Raw genomic sequence first — 9701 nt, forward strand, 5'->3', positions numbered from 1 at the left:
TTAAAACAATAAAGTCGCGGTTAATCTTCGGGTGCGATCATACCAGCACTAATGCACCGGATCCCATCAGAACTCCGCAGTTAAGCGTGCTTGGGCGAGAGTAGTACTAGGATGGGTGACCCCCTGGGAAGTCCTCGTCTTGCACCCCTTTTGTCCCTTTTTCCACCACCCCCCCCCCCTTTTTTTTTCCCCGGACAGCCTGTCCGATTTTTAGCCCATTCAATCGCCTTCGCCTCCTTTTCGACAATTTCTCCCTTTTAAACCATTTCCAGATTATCCTGTTCCATTCAATTTCATTTTTTTCCCCGTCTACTGCTTAAAACAATAAAGTCGCGGTTAATCTTCGGGTGCGATCATACCAGCACTAATGCACCGGATCCCATCAGAACTCCGCAGTTAAGCGTGCTTGGGCGAGAGTAGTACTAGGATGGGTGACCCCCTGGGAAATCCTCGTGTTGCACCCCTTTTGTCCCTTTTTCCACCACCCCCCCCCCCTTTTTTTTTCCCCGGACAGCCTGTCCGATTTTTAGCCCATTCAATCGCCTTCGCCTCCTTTTCGACAATTTCTCCCTTTTAAACCATTTCCAGATTATCATGTTCCATTCAATTTCATTTTTTTCCCCGTCTACTGCTTAAAACAATAAAGTCGCGGTTAATCTTCGGGTGCGATCATACCAGCACTAATGCACCGGATCCCATCAGAACTCCGCAGTTAAGCGTGCTTGGGCGAGAGTAGTACTAGGATGGGTGACCCCCTGGGAAGTCCTCGTCTTGCACCCCTTTTGTCCCTTTTTCCACCACCCCCCCCCCCTTTTTTTTTCCCCGGACAGCCTGTCCGATTTTTAGCCCATTCAATCGCCTTCGCCTCCTTTTCGACAATTTCTCCCTTTTAAACCATTTCCAGATTATCCTGTTCCATTCAATTTCATTTTTTTCCCCGTCTACTGCTTAAAACAATAAAGTCGCGGTTAATCTTCGGGTGCGATCATACCAGCACTAATGCACCGGATCCCATCAGAACTCCGCAGTTAAGCGTGCTTGGGCGAGAGTAGTACTAGGATGGGTGACCCCCTGGGAAGTCCCCGTGTTGCACCCCTTTTGTCCCTTTTTCCACCACCCCCCCCCTTTTTTTTTTCCCCGGACAGCCTGTCCGATTTTTAGCCCATTCAATCGCCTTCGCCTCCTTTTCGACAATTTCTCCCTTTTAAACCATTTCCAGATTATCCTGTTCCATTCAATTTCATTTTTTTCCCCGTCTACTGCTTAAAACAATAAAGTCGCGGTTAATCTTCGGGTGCGATCATACCAGCACTAATGCACCGGATCCCATCAGAACTCCGCAGTTAAGCGTGCTTGGGCGAGAGTAGTACTAGGATGGGTGACCCCCTGGGAAGTCCTCGTGTTGCACCCCTTTTGTCCCTTTTTCCACCACCCCCCCCCCCCTTTTTTTTTCCCCGGACAGCCTGTCCGATTTTTAGCCCATTCAATCGCCTTCGCCTCCTTTTCGACAATTTCTCCCTTTTAAACCATTTCCAGATTATCCTGTTCCATTCAATTTCATTTTTTTCCCCGTCTACTGCTTAAAACAATAAAGTCGCGGTTAATCTTCGGGTGCGATCATACCAGCACTAATGCACCGGATCCCATCAGAACTCCGCAGTTAAGCGTGCTTGGGCGAGAGTAGTACTAGGATGGGTGACCCCCTGGGAAGTCCTCGTGTTGCACCCCTTTTGTCCCTTTTTCCACCACCCCCCCCCCCCCTTTTTTTTTCCCCGGACAGCCTGTCCGATTTTTAGCCCATTCAATCGCCTTCGCCTCCTTTTCGACAATTTCTCCCTTTTAAACCATTTCCAGATTATCCTGTTCCATTCAATTTCATTTTTTTCCCCGTCTACTGCTTAAAACAATAAAGTCGCGGTTAATCTTCGGGTGCGATCATACCAGCACTAATGCACCGGATCCCATCAGAACTCCGCAGTTAAGCGTGCTTGGGCGAGAGTAGTACTAGGATGGGTGACCCCCTGGGAAGTCCTCGTGTTGCACCCCTTTTGTCCCTTTTTCCACCACCCCCCCCCCTTTTTTTTTCCCCGGACAGCCTGTCCGATTTTAGCCCATTCAATCGCCTTCGCCTCCTTTTCGACAATTTCTATCTTTTAAACCATTTCCAGATTATCCTGTTCCATTCAATTTCATTTTTTTCCCCGTCTACTGCTTAAAACAATAAAGTCGCGGTTAATCTTCGGGTGCGATCATACCAGTACTAATGCACCGGATCCCATCAGAACTCCGCAGTTAAGCGTGCTTGGGCGAGAGTAGTACTAGGATGGGTGACCCCCTGGGAAGTCCTCGTGTTGCACCCCTTTTGTCCCTTTTTCCACCACCCCCCCCCCCTTTTTTTTTCCCCGGACAGCCTGTCCGATTTTTAGCCCATTCAATCGCCTTCGCCTCCTTTTCGACAATTTCTCTCTTTTAAACCATTTCCAGATTATCCTGTTCCATTCAATTTCATTTTTTTCCCCGTCTACTGCTTAAAACAATAAAGTCGCGGTTAATCTTCGGGTGCGATCATACCAGCACTAATGCACCGGATCCCATCAGAACTCCGCAGTTAAGCGTGCTTGGGCGAGAGTAGTACTAGGATGGGTGACCCCCTGGGAAGTCCTCGTGTTGCACCCCTTTTGTCCCTTTTTCCACCACCCCCCCCCTTTTTTTTTCCCCGGACAGCCTGTCCGATTTTTAGCCCATTCAATCGCCTTCGCCTCCTTTTCGACAATTTCTCCCTTTTAAACCATTTCCAGATTATCCTGTTCCATTCAATTTCATTTTTTTCCCCGTCTACTGCTTAAAACAATAAAGTCGCGGTTAATCTTCGGGTGCGATCATACCAGCACTAATGCACCGGATCCCATCAGAACTCCGCAGTTAAGTGTGCTTGGGCGAGAGTAGTACTAGGATGGGTGACCCCCTGGGAAGTCCTCGTGTTGCACCCCTTTTGTCCCTTTTTCCACCACCCCCCCCCCCTTTTTTTTTCCCCAGACAGCCTGTCCGATTTTTAGCCCATTCAATCGCCTTCGCCTCCTTTTCGACAATTTCTCCCTTTTAAACCATTTCCAGATTATCCTGTTCCATTCAATTTCATTTTTTTCCCCGTCTACTGCTTAAAACAATAAAGTCGCGGTTAATCTTCGGGTGCGATCATACCAGCACTAATGCACCGGATCACATCAGAACTCCGCAGTTAAGCGTGCTTGGGCGAGAGTAGTACTAGGATGGGTGACCCCCTGGGAAGTCCTCGTGTTGCACCCCTTTTGTCCCTTTTTCCACCACCCCCCCCCCCCCTTTTTTTTTCCCCGGACAGCCTGTCCGATTTTTAGCCCATTCAATCGCCTTCGCCTCCTTTTCGACAATTTCTCCCTTTTAAACCATTTCCAGATTATCCTGTTCCATTCAATTTCATTTTTTTCCCCGTCTACTGCTTAAAACAATAAAGTCGCGGTTAATCTTCGGGTGCGATCATACCAGCACTGATGCACCGGATCCCATCAGAACTCCGCAGTTAAGCGTGCTTGGGCGAGAGTAGTACTAGGATGGGTGACCCCCTGGGAAGTCCTCGTCTTGCACCCCTTTTGTCCCTTTTTCCACCACCCCCCCCCCCCTTTTTTTTTCCCCGGACAGCCTGTCCGATTTTTAGCCCATTCAATCGCCTTCGCCTCCTTTTCGACAATTTCTCCCTTTTAAACCATTTCCAGATTATCCTGTTCCATTCAATTTCATTTTTTTCCCCGTCTACTGCTTAAAACAATAAAGTCGCGGTTAATCTTCGGGTGCGATCATACCAGCACTGATGCACCGGATCCCATCAGAACTCCGCAGTTAAGCGTGCTTGGGCGAGAGTAGTACTAGGATGGGTGACCCCCTGGGAAGTCCTCGTCTTGCACCCCTTTTGTCCCTTTTTCCACCACCCCCCCCCTTTTTTTTCCCCAGACAGCCTGTCCGATTTTTAGCCCATTCAATCGCCTTCGCCTCCTTTTCGACAATTTCTCCCTTTTAAACCATTTCCAGATTATCCTGTTCCATTCAATTTCATTTTTTTCCCCGTCTACTGCTTAAAACAATAAAGTCGCGGTTAATCTTCGGGTGCGATCATACCAGCACTAATGCACCGGATCCCATCAGAACTCCGCAGTTAAGCGTGCTTGGGCGAGAGTAGTACTAGGATGGGTGACCCCCTGGGAAGTCCTCGTGTTGCACCCCTTTTGTCCCTTTTTCCACCACCCCCCCCCCCCCTTTTTTTTTCCCCGGACAGCCTGTCCGATTTTTAGCCCATTCAATCGCCTTCGCCTCCTTTTCGACAATTTCTCCCTTTTAAACCATTTCCAGATTATCCTGTTCCATTCAATTTCATTTTTTTCCCCGTCTACTGCTTAAAACAATAAAGTCGCGGTTAATCTTCGGGTGCGATCATACCAGCACTAATGCACCGGATCCCATCAGAACTCCGCAGTTAAGCGTGCTTGGGCGAGAGTAGTACTAGGATGGGTGACCCCCTGGGAAGTCCTCGTGTTGCACCCCTTTTGTCCCTTTTTCCACCACCCCCCCCTTTTTTTTTCCCCGGACAGCCTGTCCGATTTTTAGCCCATTCAATCGCCTTCGCCTCCTTTTCGACAATTTCTCCCTTTTAAACCATTTCCAGATTATCCTGTTCCATTCAATTTCATTTTTTTCCCCGTCTACTGCTTAAAACAATAAAGTCGCGGTTAATCTTCGGGTGCGATCATACCAGCACTAATGCACCGGATCCCATCAGAACTCCGCAGTTAAGCGTGCTTGGGCGAGAGTAGTACTAGGATGGGTGACCCCCTGGGAAGTCCTCGTGTTGCACCCCTTTTGTCCCTTTTTCCACCACCCCCCCCCCTTTTTTTTTCCCCGGACAGCCTGTCCGATTTTTAGCCCATTCAATCGCCTTCGCTTCCTTTTCGACAATTTCTCCCTTTTAAACCATTTCCAGATTATCCTGTTCCATTCAATTTCATTTTTTTCCCCGTCTACTGCTTAAAACAATAAAGTCGCGGTTAATCTTCGGGTGCGATCATACCAGCACTAATGCACCGGATCCCATCAGAACTCCGCAGTTAAGCGTGCTTGGGCGAGAGTAGTACTAGGATTGGTGACCCCCTGGGAAGTCCTCGTATTGCACCCCTTTTGTCCCTTTTTCCACCACCCCCCCCCCCCCTTTTTTTTTCCCCGGACAGCCTGTCCGATTTTTAGCCCATTCAATCGCCTTCGCCTCCTTTTCGACAATTTCTCCCTTTTAAACCATTTCCAGATTATCCTGTTCCATTCAATTTCATTTTTTTCCCCGTCTACTGCTTAAAACAATAAAGTCGCGGCTAATCTTCTGGTGCGATCATACCAGCACTAATGCACCGGATCCCATCAGAACTCCGCAGTTAAGCGTGCTTGGGCGAGAGTAGTACTAGGATGGGTGACCCCCTGGGAAGTCCTCGTGTTGCACCCCTTTTGTCCCTTTTTCCACCACCCCCCCCCCCCTTTTTTTTTCCCCGGACAGCCTGTCCGATTTTTAGCCCATTCAATCGCCTTCGCCTCCTTTTCGACAATTTCTCCCTTTTAAACCATTTCCAGATTATCCTGTTCCATTCAATTTCATTTTTTTCCCCGTCTACTGCTTAAAACAATAAAGTCGCGGTTAATCTTCGGGTGCGATCATACCAGCACTAATGCACCGGATCCCATCAGAACTCCGCAGTTAAGCGTGCTTGGGCGAGAGTAGTACTAGGATGGGTGACCCCCTGGGTAGTCCTCGTGTTGCACCCCTTTTGTCCCTTTTTCCACCACCCCCCCCCCTTTTTTTTTCCCCGGACAGCCTGTCCGATTTTTAGCCCATTCAATCGCCTTCGCCTCCTTTTCGACAATTTCTCCCTTTTAAACCATTTCCAGATTATCCTGTTCCATTCAATTTCATTTTTTTCCCCGTCTACTGCTTAAAACAATAAAGTCGCGGTTAATCTTCGGGTGCGATCATACCAGCACTAATGCACCGGATCCCATCAGAACTCCGCAGTTAAGCGTGCTTGGGCGAGAGTAGTACTAGGATGGGTGACCCCCTGGGAAGTCCTCGTGTTGCACCCCTTTTGTCCCTTTTTCCACCACCCCCCCCCCCTTTTTTTTTTCCCCGGACAGCCTGTCCGATTTTTAGCCCATTCAATCGCCTTCGCCTCCTTTTCGACAATTTCTCCCTTTTAAACCATTTCCAGATTATCCTGTTCCATTCAATTTCATTTTTTTCCCCGTCTACTGCTTAAAACAATAAAGTCGCGGTTAATCTTCGGGTGCGATCATACCAGCACTAATGCACCGGATCCCATCAGAACTCCGCAGTTAAGCGTGCTTGGGCGAGAGTAGTACTAGGATGGGTGACCCCCTGGGAAGTCCTCGTGTTGCACCCCTTTTGTCCCTTTTTCCACCACCCCCCCCCCTTTTTTTTTCCCCGGACAGCCTGTCCGATTTTTAGCCCATTCAATCGCCTTCGCCTCCTTTTCGACAATTTCTCCCTTTTAAACCATTTCCAGATTATCCTCTTCCATTCAATTTCATTTTTTTCCCCGTCTACTGCTTAAAACAATAAAGTCGCGGTTAATCTTCGGGTGCGATCATACCAGCACTAATGCACCGGATCCCATCAGAACTCCGCAGTTAAGCGTGCTTGGGCGAGAGTAGTACTAGGATGGGTGACCCCCTGGGAAGTCCTCGTGTTGCACCCCTTTTGTCCCTTTTTCCACCACCCCCCCCCCCTTTTTTTTTCCCCGGACAGCCTGTCCGATTTTTAGCCCATTCAATCGCCTTCGCCTCCTTTTCGACAATTTCTCCCTTTTAAACCATTTCCAGATTATCCTGTTCCATTCAATTTCATTTTTTTCCCCGTCTACTGCTTAAAACAATAAAGTCGCGGTTAATCTTCGGGTGCGATCATACCAGCACTAATGCACCGGATCCCATCAGAACTCCGCAGTTAAGCGTGCTTGGGCGAGAGTAGTACTAGGATGGGTGACCCCCTGGGAAGTCCTCGTGTTGCACCCCTTTTGTCCCTTTTTCCACCACCCCCCCCCCCTTTTTTTTTCCCCGGACAGCCTGTCCGATTTTTAGCCCATTCAATCGCCTTCGCCTCCTTTTCGACAATTTCTCCCTTTTAAACCATTTCCAGATTATCCTGTTCCATTCAATTTCATTTTTTTCCCCGTCTACTGCTTAAAACAATAAAGTCGCGGTTAATCTTCGGGTGCGATCATACCAGCACTAATGCACACCGGATCCCATCAGAACTCCGCAGTTAAGCGTGCTTGGGCGAGAGTAGTACTAGGATGGGTGACCCCCTGGGAAGTCCTCGTGTTGCACCCCTTTTGTCCCTTTTTCCACCACCCCCCCCCCCCTCCCCCCTTTTTTTTCCCCGGACAGCCTGTCCGATTTTTAGCCCATTCAATCGCCTTCGCCTCCTTTTCGACAATTTCTCCCTTTTAAACCATTTCCAGATTATCCTGTTCCATTCAATTTCATTTTTTTCCCCGTCTACTGCTTAAAACAATAAAGTCGCGGTTAATCTTCGGGTGCGATCATACCAGCACTAATGCACCGGATCCCATCAGAACTCCGCAGTTAAGCGTGCTTGGGCGAGAGTAGTACTAGGATGGGTGACCCCCTGGGAAGTCCTCGTGTTGCACCCCTTTTGTCCCTTTTTCCACCACCCCCCCCCCCTCCCCCCTTTTTTTTCCCCGGACAGCCTGTCCGATTTTTAGCCCATTCAATCGCCTTCGCCTCCTTTTCGACAATTTCTCCCTTTTAAACCATTTCCAGATTATCCTGTTCCATTCAATTTCATTTTTTTCCCCGTCTACTGCTTAAAACAATAAAGTCGCGGTTAATCTTCGGGTGCGATCATACCAGCACTAATGCACCGGATCCCATCAGAACTCCGCAGTTAAGCGTGCTTGGGCGAGAGTAGTACTAGGATGGGTGACCCCCTGGGAAGTCCTCGTGTTGCACCCCTTTTGTCCCTTTTTCCACCACCCCCCCCCCCTCCCCCCTTTTTTTTCCCCGGACAGCCTGTCCGATTTTTAGCCCATTCAATCGCCTTCGCCTCCTTTTCGACAATTTCTCCCTTTTAAACCATTTCCAGATTATCCTGTTCCATTCAATTTCATTTTTTTCCCCGTCTACTGCTTAAAACAATAAAGTCGCGGTTAATCTTCGGGTGCGATCATACCAGCACTAATGCACCGGATCCCATCAGAACTCCGCAGTTAAGCGTGCTTGGGCGAGAGTAGTACTAGGATGGGTGACCCCCTGGGAAGTCCTCGTGTTGCACCCCTTTTGTCCCTTTTTCCACCACCCCCCCCCCCTCCCCCCTTTTTTTTCCCCGGACAGCCTGTCCGATTTTTAGCCCATTCAATCGCCTTCGCCTCCTTTTCGACAATTTCTCCCTTTTAAACCATTTCCAGATTATCCTATTCCATTCAATTTCATTTTTTTCCCCGTCTACTGCTTAAAACAATAAAGTCGCGGTTAATCTTCGGGTGCGATCATACCAGCACTAATGCACCGGATCCCATCAGAACTCCGCAGTTAAGCGTGCTTGGGCGAGAGTAGTACTAGGATGGGTGACCCCCTGGGAAGTCCTCGTGTTGCACCCCTTTTGTCCCTTTTTCCACCACCCCCCCCCCCCTCCCCCCTTTTTTTTCCCCGGACAGCCTGTCCGATTTTTAGCCCATTCAATCGCCTTCGCCTCCTTTTCGACAATTTCTCCCTTTTAAACCATTTCCAGATTATCCTCTTCCATTCAATTTCATTTTTTTCCCCGTCTACTGCTTAAAACAATAAAGTCGCGGTTAATCTTCGGGTGCGATCATACCAGCACTAATGCACCGGATCCCATCAGAACTCCGCAGTTAAGCGTGCTTGGGCGAGAGTAGTACTAGGATGGGTGACCCCCTGGGAAGTCCTCGTGTTGCACCCCTTTTGTCCCTTTTTCCACCACCCCCCCCCCCCCTCCCCCCTTTTTTTTCCCCGGACAGCCTGTCCGATTTTTAGCCCATTCAATCGCCTTCGCCTCCTTTTCGACAATTTCTCCCTTTTAAACCATTTCCAGATTATCCTGTTCCATTCAATTTCATTTTTTTCCCCGTCTACTGCTTAAAACAATAAAGTCGCGGTTAATCTTCGGGTGCGATCATACCAGCACTAATGCACCGGATCCCATCAGAACTCCGCAGTTAAGCGTGCTTGGGCGAGAGTAGTACTAGGATGGGTGACCCCCTGGGAAGTCCTCGTGTTGCACCCCTTTTGTCCCTTTTTCCACCACCCCCCCCCCCTCCCCCCTTTTTTTTCCCCGGACAGCCTGTCCGATTTTTAGCCCATTCAATCGCCTTCGCCTCCTTTTCGACAATTTCTCCCTTTTAAACCATTTCCAGATTATCCTGTTCCATTCAATTTCATTTTTTTCCCCGTCTACTGCTTAAAACAATAAAGTCGCGGTTAATCTTCGGGTGCGATCATACCAGCACTAATGCACCGGATCCCATCAGAACTCCGCAGTTAAGCGTGCTTGGGCGAGAGTAGTACTAGGATGGGTGACCCCCTGGGAAGTCCTCGTGTTGCACCCCTTTTGTCCCTTTTTCCACCACCCCCCC

At 48.9% G+C, this 9701-nt stretch overlaps 31 non-coding genes across 31 annotated transcripts; all 31 read left to right on the top strand.

The window, feature by feature from the left end:
• Nucleotides 1-29: 29 nt before the first annotated feature.
• Nucleotides 30-148, top strand: LOC145809665 (5S ribosomal RNA). Its single transcript, XR_014353227.1, has one exon. It is a non-coding gene; the product is annotated as a 5S ribosomal RNA (ribosomal RNA).
• Nucleotides 149-345: 197 nt separating this feature from the next.
• LOC145809013 (5S ribosomal RNA) lies at nt 346-464 on the top strand. The gene has a single exon (XR_014352508.1). It is a non-coding gene; the product is annotated as a 5S ribosomal RNA (ribosomal RNA).
• Nucleotides 465-661: 197 nt separating this feature from the next.
• LOC145809666 (5S ribosomal RNA) lies at nt 662-780 on the top strand. Its single transcript, XR_014353228.1, has one exon. It is a non-coding gene; the product is annotated as a 5S ribosomal RNA (ribosomal RNA).
• Nucleotides 781-977: 197 nt separating this feature from the next.
• On the top strand, nt 978-1096 carry LOC145809080 (5S ribosomal RNA). The gene has a single exon (XR_014352574.1). It is a non-coding gene; the product is annotated as a 5S ribosomal RNA (ribosomal RNA).
• Nucleotides 1097-1292: 196 nt separating this feature from the next.
• Nucleotides 1293-1411, top strand: LOC145808873 (5S ribosomal RNA). Its single transcript, XR_014352348.1, has one exon. It is a non-coding gene; the product is annotated as a 5S ribosomal RNA (ribosomal RNA).
• Nucleotides 1412-1609: 198 nt separating this feature from the next.
• Nucleotides 1610-1728, top strand: LOC145808874 (5S ribosomal RNA). Its single transcript, XR_014352349.1, has one exon. It is a non-coding gene; the product is annotated as a 5S ribosomal RNA (ribosomal RNA).
• Nucleotides 1729-1927: 199 nt separating this feature from the next.
• On the top strand, nt 1928-2046 carry LOC145808875 (5S ribosomal RNA). The gene has a single exon (XR_014352350.1). It is a non-coding gene; the product is annotated as a 5S ribosomal RNA (ribosomal RNA).
• Nucleotides 2047-2241: 195 nt separating this feature from the next.
• On the top strand, nt 2242-2360 carry LOC145809228 (5S ribosomal RNA). Its single transcript, XR_014352734.1, has one exon. It is a non-coding gene; the product is annotated as a 5S ribosomal RNA (ribosomal RNA).
• Nucleotides 2361-2557: 197 nt separating this feature from the next.
• On the top strand, nt 2558-2676 carry LOC145808876 (5S ribosomal RNA). Its single transcript, XR_014352351.1, has one exon. It is a non-coding gene; the product is annotated as a 5S ribosomal RNA (ribosomal RNA).
• A 195-nt stretch (nt 2677-2871) lies between these two features.
• Nucleotides 2872-2990, top strand: LOC145809171 (5S ribosomal RNA). Its single transcript, XR_014352666.1, has one exon. It is a non-coding gene; the product is annotated as a 5S ribosomal RNA (ribosomal RNA).
• Nucleotides 2991-3187: 197 nt separating this feature from the next.
• On the top strand, nt 3188-3306 carry LOC145809475 (5S ribosomal RNA). Its single transcript, XR_014353031.1, has one exon. It is a non-coding gene; the product is annotated as a 5S ribosomal RNA (ribosomal RNA).
• A 199-nt stretch (nt 3307-3505) lies between these two features.
• LOC145809685 (5S ribosomal RNA) lies at nt 3506-3624 on the top strand. Its single transcript, XR_014353247.1, has one exon. It is a non-coding gene; the product is annotated as a 5S ribosomal RNA (ribosomal RNA).
• A 198-nt stretch (nt 3625-3822) lies between these two features.
• On the top strand, nt 3823-3941 carry LOC145809686 (5S ribosomal RNA). Its single transcript, XR_014353248.1, has one exon. It is a non-coding gene; the product is annotated as a 5S ribosomal RNA (ribosomal RNA).
• Nucleotides 3942-4135: 194 nt separating this feature from the next.
• On the top strand, nt 4136-4254 carry LOC145808878 (5S ribosomal RNA). The gene has a single exon (XR_014352354.1). It is a non-coding gene; the product is annotated as a 5S ribosomal RNA (ribosomal RNA).
• A 199-nt stretch (nt 4255-4453) lies between these two features.
• Nucleotides 4454-4572, top strand: LOC145808879 (5S ribosomal RNA). Its single transcript, XR_014352355.1, has one exon. It is a non-coding gene; the product is annotated as a 5S ribosomal RNA (ribosomal RNA).
• A 194-nt stretch (nt 4573-4766) lies between these two features.
• Nucleotides 4767-4885, top strand: LOC145808880 (5S ribosomal RNA). The gene has a single exon (XR_014352356.1). It is a non-coding gene; the product is annotated as a 5S ribosomal RNA (ribosomal RNA).
• A 196-nt stretch (nt 4886-5081) lies between these two features.
• On the top strand, nt 5082-5200 carry LOC145810235 (5S ribosomal RNA). Its single transcript, XR_014353811.1, has one exon. It is a non-coding gene; the product is annotated as a 5S ribosomal RNA (ribosomal RNA).
• Nucleotides 5201-5399: 199 nt separating this feature from the next.
• Nucleotides 5400-5518, top strand: LOC145809347 (5S ribosomal RNA). Its single transcript, XR_014352877.1, has one exon. It is a non-coding gene; the product is annotated as a 5S ribosomal RNA (ribosomal RNA).
• Nucleotides 5519-5716: 198 nt separating this feature from the next.
• LOC145809837 (5S ribosomal RNA) lies at nt 5717-5835 on the top strand. Its single transcript, XR_014353404.1, has one exon. It is a non-coding gene; the product is annotated as a 5S ribosomal RNA (ribosomal RNA).
• Nucleotides 5836-6031: 196 nt separating this feature from the next.
• On the top strand, nt 6032-6150 carry LOC145808881 (5S ribosomal RNA). Its single transcript, XR_014352357.1, has one exon. It is a non-coding gene; the product is annotated as a 5S ribosomal RNA (ribosomal RNA).
• A 198-nt stretch (nt 6151-6348) lies between these two features.
• Nucleotides 6349-6467, top strand: LOC145808882 (5S ribosomal RNA). The gene has a single exon (XR_014352359.1). It is a non-coding gene; the product is annotated as a 5S ribosomal RNA (ribosomal RNA).
• Nucleotides 6468-6663: 196 nt separating this feature from the next.
• On the top strand, nt 6664-6782 carry LOC145808883 (5S ribosomal RNA). Its single transcript, XR_014352360.1, has one exon. It is a non-coding gene; the product is annotated as a 5S ribosomal RNA (ribosomal RNA).
• A 197-nt stretch (nt 6783-6979) lies between these two features.
• On the top strand, nt 6980-7098 carry LOC145808884 (5S ribosomal RNA). Its single transcript, XR_014352361.1, has one exon. It is a non-coding gene; the product is annotated as a 5S ribosomal RNA (ribosomal RNA).
• Nucleotides 7099-7295: 197 nt separating this feature from the next.
• On the top strand, nt 7296-7416 carry LOC145810015 (5S ribosomal RNA). Its single transcript, XR_014353582.1, has one exon. It is a non-coding gene; the product is annotated as a 5S ribosomal RNA (ribosomal RNA).
• A 204-nt stretch (nt 7417-7620) lies between these two features.
• LOC145808885 (5S ribosomal RNA) lies at nt 7621-7739 on the top strand. Its single transcript, XR_014352362.1, has one exon. It is a non-coding gene; the product is annotated as a 5S ribosomal RNA (ribosomal RNA).
• A 203-nt stretch (nt 7740-7942) lies between these two features.
• Nucleotides 7943-8061, top strand: LOC145808886 (5S ribosomal RNA). Its single transcript, XR_014352363.1, has one exon. It is a non-coding gene; the product is annotated as a 5S ribosomal RNA (ribosomal RNA).
• Nucleotides 8062-8264: 203 nt separating this feature from the next.
• On the top strand, nt 8265-8383 carry LOC145808887 (5S ribosomal RNA). The gene has a single exon (XR_014352365.1). It is a non-coding gene; the product is annotated as a 5S ribosomal RNA (ribosomal RNA).
• A 203-nt stretch (nt 8384-8586) lies between these two features.
• LOC145808889 (5S ribosomal RNA) lies at nt 8587-8705 on the top strand. Its single transcript, XR_014352367.1, has one exon. It is a non-coding gene; the product is annotated as a 5S ribosomal RNA (ribosomal RNA).
• A 204-nt stretch (nt 8706-8909) lies between these two features.
• On the top strand, nt 8910-9028 carry LOC145808890 (5S ribosomal RNA). The gene has a single exon (XR_014352368.1). It is a non-coding gene; the product is annotated as a 5S ribosomal RNA (ribosomal RNA).
• Nucleotides 9029-9233: 205 nt separating this feature from the next.
• On the top strand, nt 9234-9352 carry LOC145808891 (5S ribosomal RNA). Its single transcript, XR_014352369.1, has one exon. It is a non-coding gene; the product is annotated as a 5S ribosomal RNA (ribosomal RNA).
• A 203-nt stretch (nt 9353-9555) lies between these two features.
• Nucleotides 9556-9674, top strand: LOC145808892 (5S ribosomal RNA). The gene has a single exon (XR_014352371.1). It is a non-coding gene; the product is annotated as a 5S ribosomal RNA (ribosomal RNA).
• The last annotated feature ends 27 nt before the right edge of the window (nt 9675-9701 follow it).

The sequence above is a fragment of the Camellia sinensis genome, chromosome 14 (assembly GCF_055761805.1).
Source record: "Camellia sinensis isolate YWXY chromosome 14, ASM5576180v1, whole genome shotgun sequence".
NCBI classification, from domain to species: Eukaryota; Viridiplantae; Streptophyta; class Magnoliopsida; order Ericales; family Theaceae; genus Camellia; species Camellia sinensis.